This window comes from Notamacropus eugenii, chromosome 1, assembly GCF_028372415.1.
Source record: "Notamacropus eugenii isolate mMacEug1 chromosome 1, mMacEug1.pri_v2, whole genome shotgun sequence".
Taxonomy (NCBI): domain Eukaryota; kingdom Metazoa; phylum Chordata; class Mammalia; order Diprotodontia; family Macropodidae; genus Notamacropus; species Notamacropus eugenii.
Genome location: NC_092872.1, coordinates 378,143,664 through 378,157,796, shown reverse-complemented (window position 1 = coordinate 378,157,796; position 14,133 = coordinate 378,143,664). Strand labels below are relative to the sequence as shown.

The 14,133-nt window shown below is 47.6% G+C and overlaps 1 protein-coding gene across 2 annotated transcripts in view; it reads left to right on the top strand.

Moving 5' to 3' along the window:
• The window catches only part of SYNPO (synaptopodin), a 66,455-nt gene that overhangs the window by 31,411 nt on the left and 20,911 nt on the right, over nt 1-14,133 (top strand). The window contains exon 1 of one of the 2 annotated variants that reach the window (XM_072630711.1): nt 2,704-2,889. The exons of the other annotated variant lie outside the window; for it this stretch is intronic. The gene's annotated coding sequence lies outside the window, so the exon portion shown is untranslated. Of the gene's footprint in view, nt 1-2,703; nt 2,890-14,133 lie in introns of those variants that run through there. 2 annotated transcript variants of the gene reach the window in all.

Below are 14,133 nucleotides of genomic sequence, written 5' to 3'. Positions count from 1 at the left end.
CATACATGGGTTCCAGCTCTAGTGAGTCATCATAGCTCTTAGACTCTGATGGGAAGGGGGCTCAGAGGTAATCTAGTCCAATACCCAAATTTTATGGATGAGAAAACTGAGTCCCAGAGAAGTCATGTGACTTGTTTGTGGTCACACAGGTAGTAGTAGAAAGCTGGGAAGATCTAGCTTAGTCAGACTGGCACCAGTTAGTATGTTCTGAGTTATTTTCTTTAATATGCATTTCACTTGCAATCTTATTCCTTAGGTAATGTTCATTTCCCTTGGGACAAAAACTTGAAAAAATGCAGTCCTGTGCTGTGGAGGGAAGAATGTATATCAGAGGGAGGGTAGGTGCTAGAATAACATGCTGAAATATAGTGAATTTGTAAGAGAGAGGGGGAAAGGGGAAAGGAGTTCTGGCACAATTGTTTTCTCAATGTAGGGAGCTAAGTAGGCCCATCAACTAAGAAGGTGCTGGGACCTGGTTCTTCAAGTTGGGGTCTGAAGATCAGTTACATTAGGGCTGAATAGGAAGGATAATCTTTAGGGCAAATTCCCTGGATTAGTACTGGAGATCTGAGGCCAGAAGAAGCTACCTAATTAGTAAGACCTAAACCTAGGGCATCATCCTTCGTATCAGGAGTCAGTTGACCAGGTCTGTGATTCCTTTGAGGCAGGGGTCAAGACTGCGGTCAGGCTGGGGCAGGGCTCATTCTGTGGCTGAGATTGTAGTCAACCTGGGAGCAGGTTCTGTGCTCAAAGAATTGAGCTTTTCTTTGAGGCTAACTGGTAGACATAGAGATAGACTCAGAGGCCTTGACCTCCTCTGACCCCCTCCCCCTTAGAATGTTGAGACAACATAGACAAGACAGATCTCAGGAAGTCCTGAGAATACTAGCTCTCCTCCCTAGAGTCTACCAGAAGAAAGACTAAGGGGAAATGGCAAGCCTCTGTTTTTTGTTTCATCTATCCTGTGGAATTTTGACCATGTCATAGACTTAGAACTAAAAAAGTTAGTCCACCTATTTTACGGATAAGAAAACTGAGATCCAGGAGAGGAAATGACATCGTCCAAGGTCACGTGGGTAATAAACTGAAAAACTGGAATTTGAACTCAGGTTCTCGGACTCCATACGCAGCACCCTTTCCTCTGTTCCTGGGCTGGTATCTGGGATGGAGGTGGGAGGGGGTGAGAAGGGAAGGAGAAGGAGGAATACCACCCCCCCAACCCTATAGATGTACAAGAGTATTGCATAAATCCGATTCAATTTCATGCATCTCCATACACTCAGATTAAAACATTTTCTTTTTCTTCTTTTCTCCCTCAAACCCACCCACACATTAAAAGCACATGTTCTCTTTCTTTCTCGGCCTCCCTGTCTCTGACACATGCTGTTCCTTGGCTTCCTATATGGATTCACAGATCATTAGGGCTGGAAAAGGGGATCATATAGTCCAACCCCCTCATTTACAGAGCTGGGCTTCTAGTTGGCTGTCTCTGAGAAGCCTCCTGAAAAGGTGGGTGATATACTTTGCCTTGTAGATCACCAAAGCTTGGCTCCCTCTCCGTTTCTCCCTCCCCCTCATCATGAGCTGTGGTAGCACAATGCCACCTCCCAGGGACAGGACACTCCAATAGCGACTCTGCGTCAGTGGAATGCAATGTAGACCCATGAGGTCATTCAGCATTCTGTTGTGGGTGGGGGGAGTCACATAGGGAGGGGGAAGCTGGTATGTACCCACTGTAATCCAAATTCCAGGGTGAGGATGCTTTACACCTCTCCAGGACTCCCACGGCATGTAGATTCCTACATGTTTAACTTGCTTTTAACTAAAACTCATTTTCACCTGTATCTCCTGTTTCTTTCCCTTCCACTTTTTGGTCCCCAAACAGTTGAATAGGGGATTTTGAGGGTTTCTTTCCAACCCTGCTTTCTTTGTCTCCTCTCATTGGGTGCTTGTGTGGAAACCCCCTGCCTGTTAGGTCATGGAGGACTAGGCAGAGACACTTAGATTCTTGGTGACTTTGGGCAGAAGTGGAAAGAAAAACATTAAAGAGAAAGTAAGAGGGAGGCAGAGAGAAAAGCAGAATCAGAGGGAGAAAGAAAGAACCTGAGAAGCAGAGAATCAAGAGGGAGATAGAAAAGCAGAATCAGAGAAAGAGAGGGAGTCGGATCTTAACATCCTTTCAGATTGTAGAGAGTCCTCAGAAGGGGAAGGGGAGATAGAAATCGGGAAAGAGACTAGCAGACAGACTGCGGGGGTGTGAGGAGAGCTGAGAGAGACAGAGACAGAGACAGAGACAGAGAGACAGAGAGAGAGACAAAGAGAAGGGGGGAGAAAGAGACAGAGAGACAGAGACGCGGGGGAAGACAGAGAGACAGAGAGACTGAGAGACAGAGACGGGGGGAGAAAGAGACGAGGGGGGAGAGAGAGAGAGAGAGAGAGAGAGAGAGAGAGAGAGAGAGAGAGAGAGAGAGAGAGAGAGAGAGAGAGAGAGAAAGAGAGAGAGAGAGAAGCAATTCTCAAGAGCGGGCGGGGCAGGGGCAGGGTTGGGGGGCGGGAGTGGTGGCACACCGAGGGAGAGGAGGAGAGAGAGGTGCGTGAGAGCTACTGAACTTGGCCCCGATGTACTGAGGACTGCTCGGCGCTAGGGCCCTGGGGAAGCCGGCGAGACAGGAGCAGTAACGTGGCTCGCTTGGGGCTCACTCGGGGCTCTCTCTCTGCTAACGGGAGCCAGGCGGGCGGAGGCAGCGCGGCGCAGCGGGGGCTCTGGCTGGGGCGGGGCGGGGCGGGGCAGGAGGGGCAGCGCAGCCGCCCAGGGACACACACAACGGGCCAGGTGCGCTGAGCCGGGCTTGACAGTCTGGCCCTCTCGGACCGGGGACTGCGCTCGAGGTAAGAGGAATCTGGGGGACCTGCCAGATTGTCTCCCTCGGGGGGCAGCAGAGTCCGGGCAGGGCAAGCTCAACTTTCCAGCCGTGCCCCTGCGGGGGTGGCCGTGGGGGTAGTGGAAAGAGTAGAACTTGGGGCTGAAATCCCTGCGCCCACGATGATTAGCTGTGTGACCTTGAGCCAGTCTCTCAACATCTCTGGGCCTCTGTTTCCTCATCTATAAAGGGAAAGGTTCGGACTAGATATCCCTAAGGTCCCCTTGAGGTCTCCATCCTGAGCTGTCTCTTTTCCCTTGCCCTTACCTGTCCTGCTTCTCTAGGGCCAAGCTGCCCTGCACTAGGAAAGAGAAATCCGGAAACCAACTTCCCACAGGCCAACGGCCAGGGAACTGCCCTGGGAGCATCACTGGCTGCTGGGCAGGGAATGAGGAGGACTTGAAGCTTTACCTAGCACAAGGGTCCAACCTGAAAACTCCAGTGAAAATGGGGTAGCAGAAAAATGCCAGATGGGAAGTCAGGAGACCTGTGCCCTAGTATTGGCTCTTCCACTGACTGCCTGGACTACAGGGCAAATAGCTTCCCCTCCTTCCTTGGCCCTCACTTTTTTCTAGGCAAAATGAGAAGCTATTGCCCATTTCTTCCCTGGCATACACAGAGGGCTAGCCTGGGGTCCCTATGAACTTTAGCATTCTTCTCTGATGCCCTCCCCCCCATTGCCTCAAGCCCCAGCTCCTCTGGACCAGGAAAAACAACCTGTTGGGCTGCAGCTGGGTTTGCCCAACTTAGACTGCTCATGCAGCCAGGGGAACTTGGTGTCCTCTGAGGTCCCTAGCAGACAGTGGCAGCTGATGTCATCTCTCAGGCCTGGGAGTCTCTCCTTCGTGTATGGAGCAGCAAGCATGGAGAGGGGAAAGAGTTTTTCTTAACTTCTATGCTGTGTGTGTGTGTGTGTGTGTGTGTGTATGTGTATGTGTGTATGTGTGTCTGTCTATCTGTCTGTGAATGTATTGGGGAGTGAGGTGGGGAGGTGTTGGTAATCAGTCTTGGCTCAGGGCTCTGGAGAGAGCTACTCTATTCCAGAGACCTTCTGGAGGTTTTCATAGTTCATGGGATGCATTAGGTCTCGGGCCTTGACTTCTCTAATGGGAAAATAACATTCTTGTGTGTTCCTGGTGAGCTATGAGTGTGTGTGTGTGTGTGTTTATGATTAAGAGTGAGGTGGTGAGTGAACAACTCCTGCAAGGATAGGGGCCAGATTCTGGGATATGCTCTTTGCCAGGCCAGAAACCCTCAGTGTGGCTGGGTTATTTCATTGATAACACGCTTGGGTCTTGGATCAGTCCTTGGTGACACCTCCTTCCTCCCCCTCTTACTCCCCTAGCTCAGCATGGATCCAGAGGGGTGGGTGGAGGGTCGGTGGATTAAGCCTCTGGCTGTGGCCTTCCTTCTTCGTAGAGGTTTATTTAGGGGGCGGGGGAAACGCCCACTGGGGACTGAGACAGCTTGCCATGTGAATGCTGCAGTGTGGGGGTGGAGACTGAGGGCGCCCACACCTTGTCACATGTTTTAGCAAAAGGGTAAGAAGGGGAGCTGAATTAGAGTGAAGTGGAAGATGGGGGTGGGGTGCAGTGGGTGATGGGGTTTGTGTAGACAGGCCAGCAATCTATGTTTCTTCACTCAGCTGGTGTGAGAGTATGGGCATTTTTACCCTGACTGTGCCACCAGCTGGGTGGTCTCAGTGCCTGTGGTGGGCAGCTCCGAGGGGGGTCGCTCCTGAGTTCCCAAGAACAGTCCCTGGGAGTCTGAGTCATGCTGGCATTCAAAAGGGATGGAGACTGGCCAAACATGAAGCCCAATATTTGGGAGGAGGGGGAAAAGAAAGGACTGGGTCCTAAATCAGTGCCATTCTAACAGTCTTGTCCTGAGGCCGGCCTGGGCTCTGCCCCCTTAATTCCAGCTGTTGCTTCGAGGCAAGTTGCTTCTTTCTGAGGCTTTGGATGTGTGGGAAACTGGGGCCTTGGCCGTTTCCCCCTCCCTGGTCTTTGGCCAGTCCTGGGGTCCTTATTGGTCAGTGATGCCTCCCACTGAATTGTCTTTTTCTTCCTTCATGCCACACTCCCCTCGGAAAAGACCCTTACTGGACCTAGGAAAGCAGTTCCCACCAGATTTCTAGTAAAGTCTTTGACTGGAGCCGTGCTTTGGTTGGCTGGGAGCAGGCTCTTAGACCCATGTGGAGGGCCTTGCTTTGCCTAGGTGGGAGGCTGAGCAGCAGGTGGCCATGGGGAGTGGGGATGAGGAGAGGTGGAGGGGAGGAGGTTGGTGCAGGAGTGAAGGACTCCTCCCCCTGTGGAGACAGATGGCTGCTTCAAAAGCCTTACAGAGGCGGACATTACGTTAGGGGAGTGTGTTTGATCCAGCATTCTGAAAATGTATTTCTGAAGGAGGGAGCACGAGAGGGGGCTGGGTGGAAGGCAGAGGCATCTCTCTACTGGGCTGGCCCTTGCCCTTATCACCTGCCAGCTCAAAGAAGAGTAATCATACCCTGAATTAGCAGTGTCTCTTCAGTTAGGAATCTTTCTCTAGAGCAGCCTTTGTAAAAACCCCTGACTTACAGGGAAGGAAAAATTCAGATGGTTGAGAACCTAAGTCAGGATCAGAACTCAGCTCTCAGGTGCTCAGCCAGAGGGAACTGACAGACCAAGCCCCTCCTGAGGGAGCTGCTCCAGGGGAGTGTACTGACTGGAACATATTTTACCAGGCCTGAAGTGGGACTGGGAACAAGACTGGCCTGATACAATGACAGTTTACATTTATATCATCTGGTATCTTAAAATTTACAAAGCCAGCTCTAACTCCTGTAAAGCCTATGAAGATTTGACAGATGAAGAAACTGAGGTACAGAGAGAGAAAGTGATTTGTAGTTACAAACCACAGTAGCAAGACTTCCTACTACACCATACTGGGTGGCATTTGAACAGTCACAGAAGAGGGCATTCCTGAGTGGGGTGGGGAATAGTACTGGCAGTGATTGGCTTCCTTGTGCCACATGACTCTTGTTCTTTTGAGACCCCAACTAAAGTCTTCTAAGTTAAGACATCTCTCACCTATGCACAAAGTGTCCCAGTCCCACCAATAGTTTCAGGAGGAACCCCCTCCCCCCCTTTCTTGGGGTCTGGGATTGCATCTGGCTGGGCATAAGGGATAGGCTGAGAATGGATGCCTTGCTGTGGAGACATTTGTGTTTCTTCTTATGACAGTCACAAGGGAAGCAGTGTCCTGAATGACTGCTGACCCAGCCTTGTGAAGCCCATAGGAGCTTTGTTCATGCCCCCCGGGGACTCTGGGGCCGATGGAGGGAGATTGTGCTAACTCAGCAGGGATAGGCAGCTAGGCTCTAGGCAACTTTGTGCATGGTATACTTTCAGAGGCCCAACAAGATTCACTTCACTCCAGTCCTGAAAATAAAGTATCATCTTCCCTAATGACGGAGGAAGCCTGGAGTCCTACCGTTAGAACTTCATCTCCTGAGGTGAAGACTTCGTTCTTTTTTCTTAGCTTAATTTTATATTTTCAGTTAATGAAAACATGACATTCTCCCTCCCACCTCCTTCTCCCATTGAAAAAGAAAAACAAGACCCTTATAAGTAATATGCATAGTCAAGCAAGACTAATTTCTGCATTGACCACATCCAAAAAAATTTTTTTTGTCTCAGTTTGTACCGAATCCGTTAACTCTCTGTCAGAAGGTGTGGGTGGTATGGTTCGTCATGCATCCTCTGGAACCGTGGTGGGTCATATCATTGATCAGAGTTCTTAAGTCATTCAAAGTTGTTTGTTGTCACAATATTGTTGTTATTGTAGAAGTTGTTCTCCTGGCTTTGCTCACTTCACTCTGAATTAGTTCATACAGATCTTCCCAGGTTTCTCTGAAACCTTCCCTTTCACTTTTTCTTATAGCACAATAATATCCCATTACATTCATATGCCACCGTTTGTTCATCTATTCCTCATTTACCCTCATTTTCCAGTTCTTTTTTCCCTCCCCCCAAAACAAAGAGGGACCATAAGTATTTTGTAGAACTTTATGTTCTGTTAAAAATGCCAATTCCCCCCAAGAAAAATGGCTCTTAGTCTTAGAATCACAGAATACCTGGATCCAAATGGGACCTCAGAAGAGAAAATAAGGGTCAGAGCTGGATGGGACTTGAGGATGTCATTCATTTTATGAATGAGAAATTGAGACTTAGAGAAGAGAACAGACTTACTCAGTCACAAAGTGAGTCAAAATAATGCACCAGGATTAGAATCCAGGTCTCCTATCTCCTTGTTCAGTGTTTCTTCCACTTTCAAGCATGTTCCTGATCCTGGCCACTAGTTTTGACGTTGTTAGGAGACTGAAATAGATCAATTAGTGAGTCATAGAACGTCAGAGCTGGGAGGGAACCCATTGATCATCTATCTGGGCCAATTCCCTCTGTTTACAGAAGACCCTGAAATGAAGAGAGAAGTAGCTGGCCCACTGTCAGATCTCCTGCCTACCAGTCCTATACACTTTCTACTATTTGAGAGTGGGGTCCTATCACACAGCCCCTTCCAGGGTCCTGGACTCCAAAGGGACCTCTAAAAATCTGTTAATCATTCTCTGCTTCCAGGCAGAATGGCACCTTTTACTCAACAGATAGATCAAGGTTTTGTTTTTTTTTTTTCCTTAAGGAAGATCTCATTTTTGAACGCCCCCCCTTCCCCTCCCTGTTCGTTCCTTCCTGAGCACCTGGCATTCCTTAGGTAGCTGGGAAGGGGCCTGAGAGACAGGAGAGAAGGACTGATGAGTACTTTATGAGGCAGGAGACTGAGGATAGGGATGGGGGATCCAGACCTCCTAAATGACAAGCTGAATCCGATGGCTCTGGCGGAGCCAAGGGCAGCCCGTAGGGTACTTGGCAGCCCCCAAAAAGCAGAGCTGGTGAGGCAGCTGATTGCTGTGCAATGTGTGTTTGGCCCGGGGGTGGGGGATGCCTGCAATGAAAGATGCTTTTTTTCACATGATTTTTTATAAAAGCACCTATTTGTAATGCCAGAAAATCCATGGCCAAGCCCGTAGGGATTTGTTTAGTGATGAGTCAGTCTGCCTGTGTTCTAGTGGAGGCACAAAGCCTGGGGGAGGCAGGTGGGGGTTGGGGGTGCAGTTCTCCAGTCTTGCCCAGTGTTTGCATATCCCTGATGTGGGACCCTCACGCAAACAGGACTAGATGGGAAAGAAAATCATTTTTCTTGGTTTTCTTTGCAGGGTAACCTGCATGGATGCATGTCACAAAAAGAGCTGATACTTTGAGAACACTTTGTATCTGTGATCTTAGAGTCTCACAACTCTTGTGTGAGATACCTACCTTACAGGCTCGCAACTGTTAACCAGATTTTACAGATGAAGAAACTGAGGCTTATAAGATTTGGACCGTAGAATTTATTTAGTCCAACCCCCTTCATTTTTAAAGATGAGGAAATGGGGATTAGAGCAGTTTAGGGGCTTTTCAAGATCATCTAGACTTAATCGGGTTGAGATTTGAACCAAGGGCTCTTTCTATTGTGCTGTGCTGGTGCCACAGAGACCCTTCTCTTGTTTTTGCCCTCCCCTCCAATAGCTGACTTAGAGACAGGGAGGAGAATGTTAAACAAGTAGTCTTTTCCCAGCAATCAACATTTCCCTCAGGGGATCCAGCCTATGCCAGAGACCACCCTTACCATACCCGCTTCAGACCAAGACTAGCTTCCTCTAGAGTAGGTTTTCCAGGTTCTTGGGGAGCAGGAGAAGGAAAAGGTGGGATGCCCGGGTAGGTAAGAGGTAGAAGTCATGGAGGGATGCCAGAAGACAAAGTAGGACAATTACTTAATTCTACAGCAGAGATTCACCTCTGAGCATGAGCAAAGATTGGGGGACTAGTGTGTGCAAAGGGAATCATATGTCCATGTGAAGCCACATCCTGCTGTGGATCTCTGTGCTTCTGGGTGTTTTGGGGTGTCTGGTGTACGAGTGTGTGTGGTGGGTCTCAATTTACCTCTCTGTAAAAGTGACAAATTTGGACAACATTCTTCAAACAGCTTTAACATTCTGTAGTCAGTAGGACGTGTGAGGGATCTTGAGAACTATTGAGATGGGCATGTATGTCTGGGAATGGGGGCTGATATATAGGGGGATCTGATAATCTGATAAGAATTTCAGTTTGGTCCCCTTGGTTATAGATCCTGTGACCTTTAGATGGTTCTGGGGAAGAGTTGCTGGGAAGTTCATTGACAGTTGGCCTCTGCTGAGGATTCCAAGACCTTATTTTAATCATTAAAGTCCCTAGTGTCTCTGTGTGTGTCCACGTGACAAGTTTCTAGTTCCCAGCCCTGTCAGGAGGCCTTCAGCCAAGTGCCATAAACAGCTTTCGTGTTAGAGTAGGGAAGTTAGTGCCCCCCTCCGGACAGCGGGAAGCCCAGGAGCCAGGATACTTAACAGTGGCTCCCTTTCCTGTAACACTAAAGCTGACAAAGCCGTTTTCTTACCATAGCTTTGTGAGGAAAGTAGTGCAGTTATTGTTATATTCATTTGACAGGTGAGGAAACTTGGGTCGAGAGCAGGGTTTTCAAACCTTCTTTTGTGCCATGAATCTCTTTGAGAGGTCCGTTGACTCTGAAAAAAAGAATTCTTCTCAACATTGCCTAATTGCGTAATTTTTCTCAGAAATGCCTAAAATATATAAGATTACAAAGGAATCTGGTTATATTGGAATAGTCATGTAAATATTGAGCAAAAACAAATTTATGGGCTCCAGGTGAAGGAAGGACCTCTGGTCTATCATGGGTGGGGAACCTGCAGCCTTGAGGCCACATGTGGCCCTCTAGGTCCTCAAGTACAGCCCTTTGACTGAATCCAAACTTCACAGAACACATCCCTTTCATGAAAGTATTTGTTCTGTAAAATTTGGACTCTGTCAAAAGGTCACACTCAAGGACCTAGAAGGCCACATGTGGCCTCAAGGCCGCAGGTTCCCCACCCTTCTAGATTGTTAAATGGGCAGCTAGGTAGAGGATAGAGTACCAGACCTAGAGTCAGGAAGAGCAGAGTTCAAATCCAACCTCAGCCACTTATGAGCTGTGAGACCCTGGGCAAGTCACTTTACGCTGTTTGCCTCAATTTATATAAAAATATCTATAAAATGAATTGGAGAAGGAAATGGCAAACCACTCTAGTATCTTTGTCAAGAAAACCGCAAATGGGGGCATGAAGAGTTGGACACAACTGAAATGACTGAACACCAACAAAAGGTGGTTAAAACCCAGGTAATCCGCATATATGCATAATGTTATAGGAAGAACCATACATGGCTAGCAAGAATCAGAGCTAGGGCTGTAACCCAGAACTGCCTCTAAGCTGAGCACTGGGCAGTGTTTCTTCCACTGTGTTAATGACATTCTGAACTTATGGGAGCAGGATCTCTAGGCAATCAGAGACCCAGAAACTGTGATTAGGGGAGGAGAGGGGAATGAGAATCCCCAAACAGCAGGACTTTTCACTATCCCCTCCCCTTCACACTCACCCACCCATATACACACAACCCTGTGGTATTCTACCTTTATTTCACTAGGGTATTTCTCTTAACCTCTGGTGACTTGACTTGGGGTGCTCAGGGGGGCTACCTCAGCAGAGTCCAGATCCAAAGAGAGAAAGAAAACTTTTTCTGCTTTCTCAGGATATTTGCATTTAAAAGCATCTTGAATGGGGAGTCAATGCAGAAAAATGAATCTTCGATGCAATTTTAGGTATCAGTGAAGGAGATACTTTTGGTGAGATGGAGTGGGAGTTTCCCAATGCCTTTCCAATAATATGTAGGGGCTCTGTGGGCTTTATGATCTTGGACAAGTCACTTCTTAATCTGGGCCAAACATTCCTCCTCTGAAAATGAGGGAGCTTGACTAGACTTTCTCAAGGGTCTCTGCCAGCTTTCTGGAAGATTCTGATTCTATTGCATGCATGCCAGTATTGTCCCCTCTCCGCTCTCTGCCCCAGCTCAGGCCTGTTGCTTTCTGGAGAAAGAACCATTGAACGTTTGTGTTCACTACAGTGTTATATTACGTAGTCCAAAGCATTCCTTTAGTATGTATAATTGATTGGGGTTGGGGGGACAGGGGCATTCTCTTTATACTTTTTGAGCTATTAAAGCTTTAAATTGCTCTAAGATTTTTTGGGATACCGTGTATGTTAGAAGGACTGTCATGTCAAAGAAGGTATAAGACTTATATGGTCTGGGCCCAGAGGAAAGGACCAGGACTAATGGATGGAGGTGGCATGAAAGCAGATTTTGACTATATGAAGAAGAATTTTCTAATAAAGAAAGCCCAATAAATGAAATGGGTTGCCTTGGTAGGCGCTAAGCTCCTTGTCACTGGAGGTGTGAAAACAGGTGCTCAGTTACCACCTGAGGGTGATGCTGAATGGGAAATTTGTAAGAACCCTACCAATCTATTATTTTGTGATTCAGTGGGGCTGAATTCATAGAGAAAGGGGCAGGGCACAATCTAGCAGAGCTGGCTTCCCCTCCCTCCTAGCTCCTTAGCTGGTAAAAACTACAAATGGGCAGGTGGGAAGTTGAGGCTCAGAGAGGTTCAGTTGCTGTATATTCAGGGAATCTCCAGCTAATAAGTGACAGGGTGGGATTGAAATTCATGGCTGCCTTCCAGGTTTGTTCTGTACAGCTTAGGGGTGCTACTGTCTCCATGGAAGAGTGGCTAGAAACCTCCCCAATGGATTTGGGCTCTGTCTGGCCTGTGCTTCCACAGCTAAGAATGGGCTCTTCTGTTTATACTGGAGAGGGTCTGTTTAGGTCACATCTAGAACTCATTATCATTCCTCCTACATTTTTTTCCCCGGCTATTTATTTTTTTGTTAGCAAAGCATGTAGAGAATGTACCGCAATGCCCTGCCTCAGCTTCCATGGCCAGGGTGCTTTGGTAAGAGAGGAAAACCACAAGAAGAGGGAAAGGAGACAGCTGGCAACTTAGCCCAAGGTCTGGAGATGCGGAAGAGTGTGTCAGCAAGACCTTTCCTTACCATTACAGACACCATAGCAGTGTTATGGGACTGAGGAATGGGCTTCCTTTGGTGTGTTAGGATCATGAGCAACAGACTTCCAGTGGAAGGATGCCCAGATGTGGTTGCCCTGAATACTCTTGAGAGACTTCTCGTCCACTCCCTTGCCAGATTACTGTGCAGTGGGTACCGATTTCCCAGCCTGGTCCAAATGGTTCAGGAACAGATTATCTTATACTTTCCTGTTGATTATCTTTCTGACTCATGACATTCCTCTCCCCTGGAAAGGCCTTCCCCTCATCCCCACCTGTCAAAACAATGGTAGCAATAATAATACTTCAAAGATCTTTAATTTGTTGGTATGGGGGCTTCCTCCAAGAGTGGCATCATGGTATAGTGGAAAGGCCATGGGATCTGGGGGCAGAGTTTTGAATGCCACTTACTGCCTGTCTGCCCTTTCGCAAATCATCTAACTTCTCTGGACTTTCATCTCTAAGAAGCGGGGGATTTCGATGGGATGGACTGTAAGGCCCTTCCCAGCTCTAAATTGGTGAGCTTCTCTAGAAAGTTCTGAGTTAATCTGAAAAGGGTTCATCCCCTGGAGGCCAGCCAGCCCTAAGCTGAAGAAACCTCTCTAAATTTAGGCAGTCTTCTTTTCAGACTGCAGTCACCTCTCTGGCCACAGAAGCTGTCACCAGGCCCATTTGTTCATATTACTTGGGTACCGCTGGCAGAGCATTTGAGGGACTTAGGGTCCTTTCACCTCCATACCCCAAAGAGAGATCAGAGGAAAAGCTGAGTAGAATAAGATAGATGTAGTCATCACCAGAGGGCTGGTCACCAAGAGATTTTTTTTTTTATCAGAGCTCATTGAAGCCATTTAGAAAAGCATGACAGGGCTGTAGGTTGTATGGGGGGGGGGGGGGGGAAGATAGGGAGTAGAGGGCACAGTAATGAAATCATAGATCCTTGAAGTATTCATCTAGTGTTTTATGATCACAGAGTGCTTTCATGGCCACGATCTCATTTGATTCTGGCTGGGGTAGCTGTGGTGTAGTGAGTGGAGAACTGATTTTAGAGTCTGGAAGACCTAGCCAGAAGTTCAATCGTGGATCCATATTGGCTGTGAGTCCCAGGGTAAGTCACTTAACTTGTCAGTGCCCCAAGACATTCTCTAAGATTTGAAATTATAGAGCAGGTGCTGATCTGCATTGATGGAGGATGTTTCCCCCCCTCCAAAAGGGGGGTACAACTATTATTCTGCTTTGACAAATGAAGCAATGGGAATGAGGTGTCTTTTCCAAGGACACACAGCTGGCAGGTGGTAGACTTGGGATTCAAACTTAGATCTCTTGACTTTGATCAGCATTCTTTAGACTACACTTATATACAATTTATCCCACCCATTGTTCAAACCTTAGATGTCTCTTGAACCTTTCCACATTCTTCTACCTAGAAGACCTTTCTCCCCTCAGATGTCCTATAGCCCTTTTTTTAAATGACACTTCTAATTCTGATATTTCTGTATATGCTTTATCTCCCCCACTAGACTGTCCCCTCAGACCAGGAACCATACTTCATTTAGGTTTGTCTTTCTCTTAGTGCCTAGCATAGAACATCTAGCAGGTGGCCAGTGGTATTCAACTGAGCAAGTTTTTAAGTCCTTACTACTTTCGAGGGGCTAGAGTGACAAAGACAAAATGAAACAGTCCCTGTCCTCCAGGAGCTTACGTTGGGGGCAGAGAGCTGAGGGGAGAGGAGCAAATAAATGCAAACTGCGTACAGGTAATGTTACAGGTGGGAGGGGTGCGCTGACTGTGAAATAGCTGCTTGGGGAAAGATGAGCTGAAATGAGCTTTGGGACTTCCTCATGGATTCTAATTATCCATGAACTCTTATGATCATGGGAAATGGAGAGTGGCCAATATTCTTAAAGTTGTTTAGGGAAAGAGTGCCTAGAAGTGAGAGCCCTGGTCTTGAAGTCAGGATGCCTGTGTTCTAGTCTAAACTTGGAGAATGATGATTGAAGCTTATGCAATGGCTCCTCACCTCTATACACATCTTTCCTTGATTTGGTAGCCATTGGGGCAATTTCTTGGCCCAATGATTTGTAGGGCATAGCTGGGGAACAGAGAGAGAGCCTTTTCCACTGTGAATGGGGATGGCAGATTGCAGGGACTG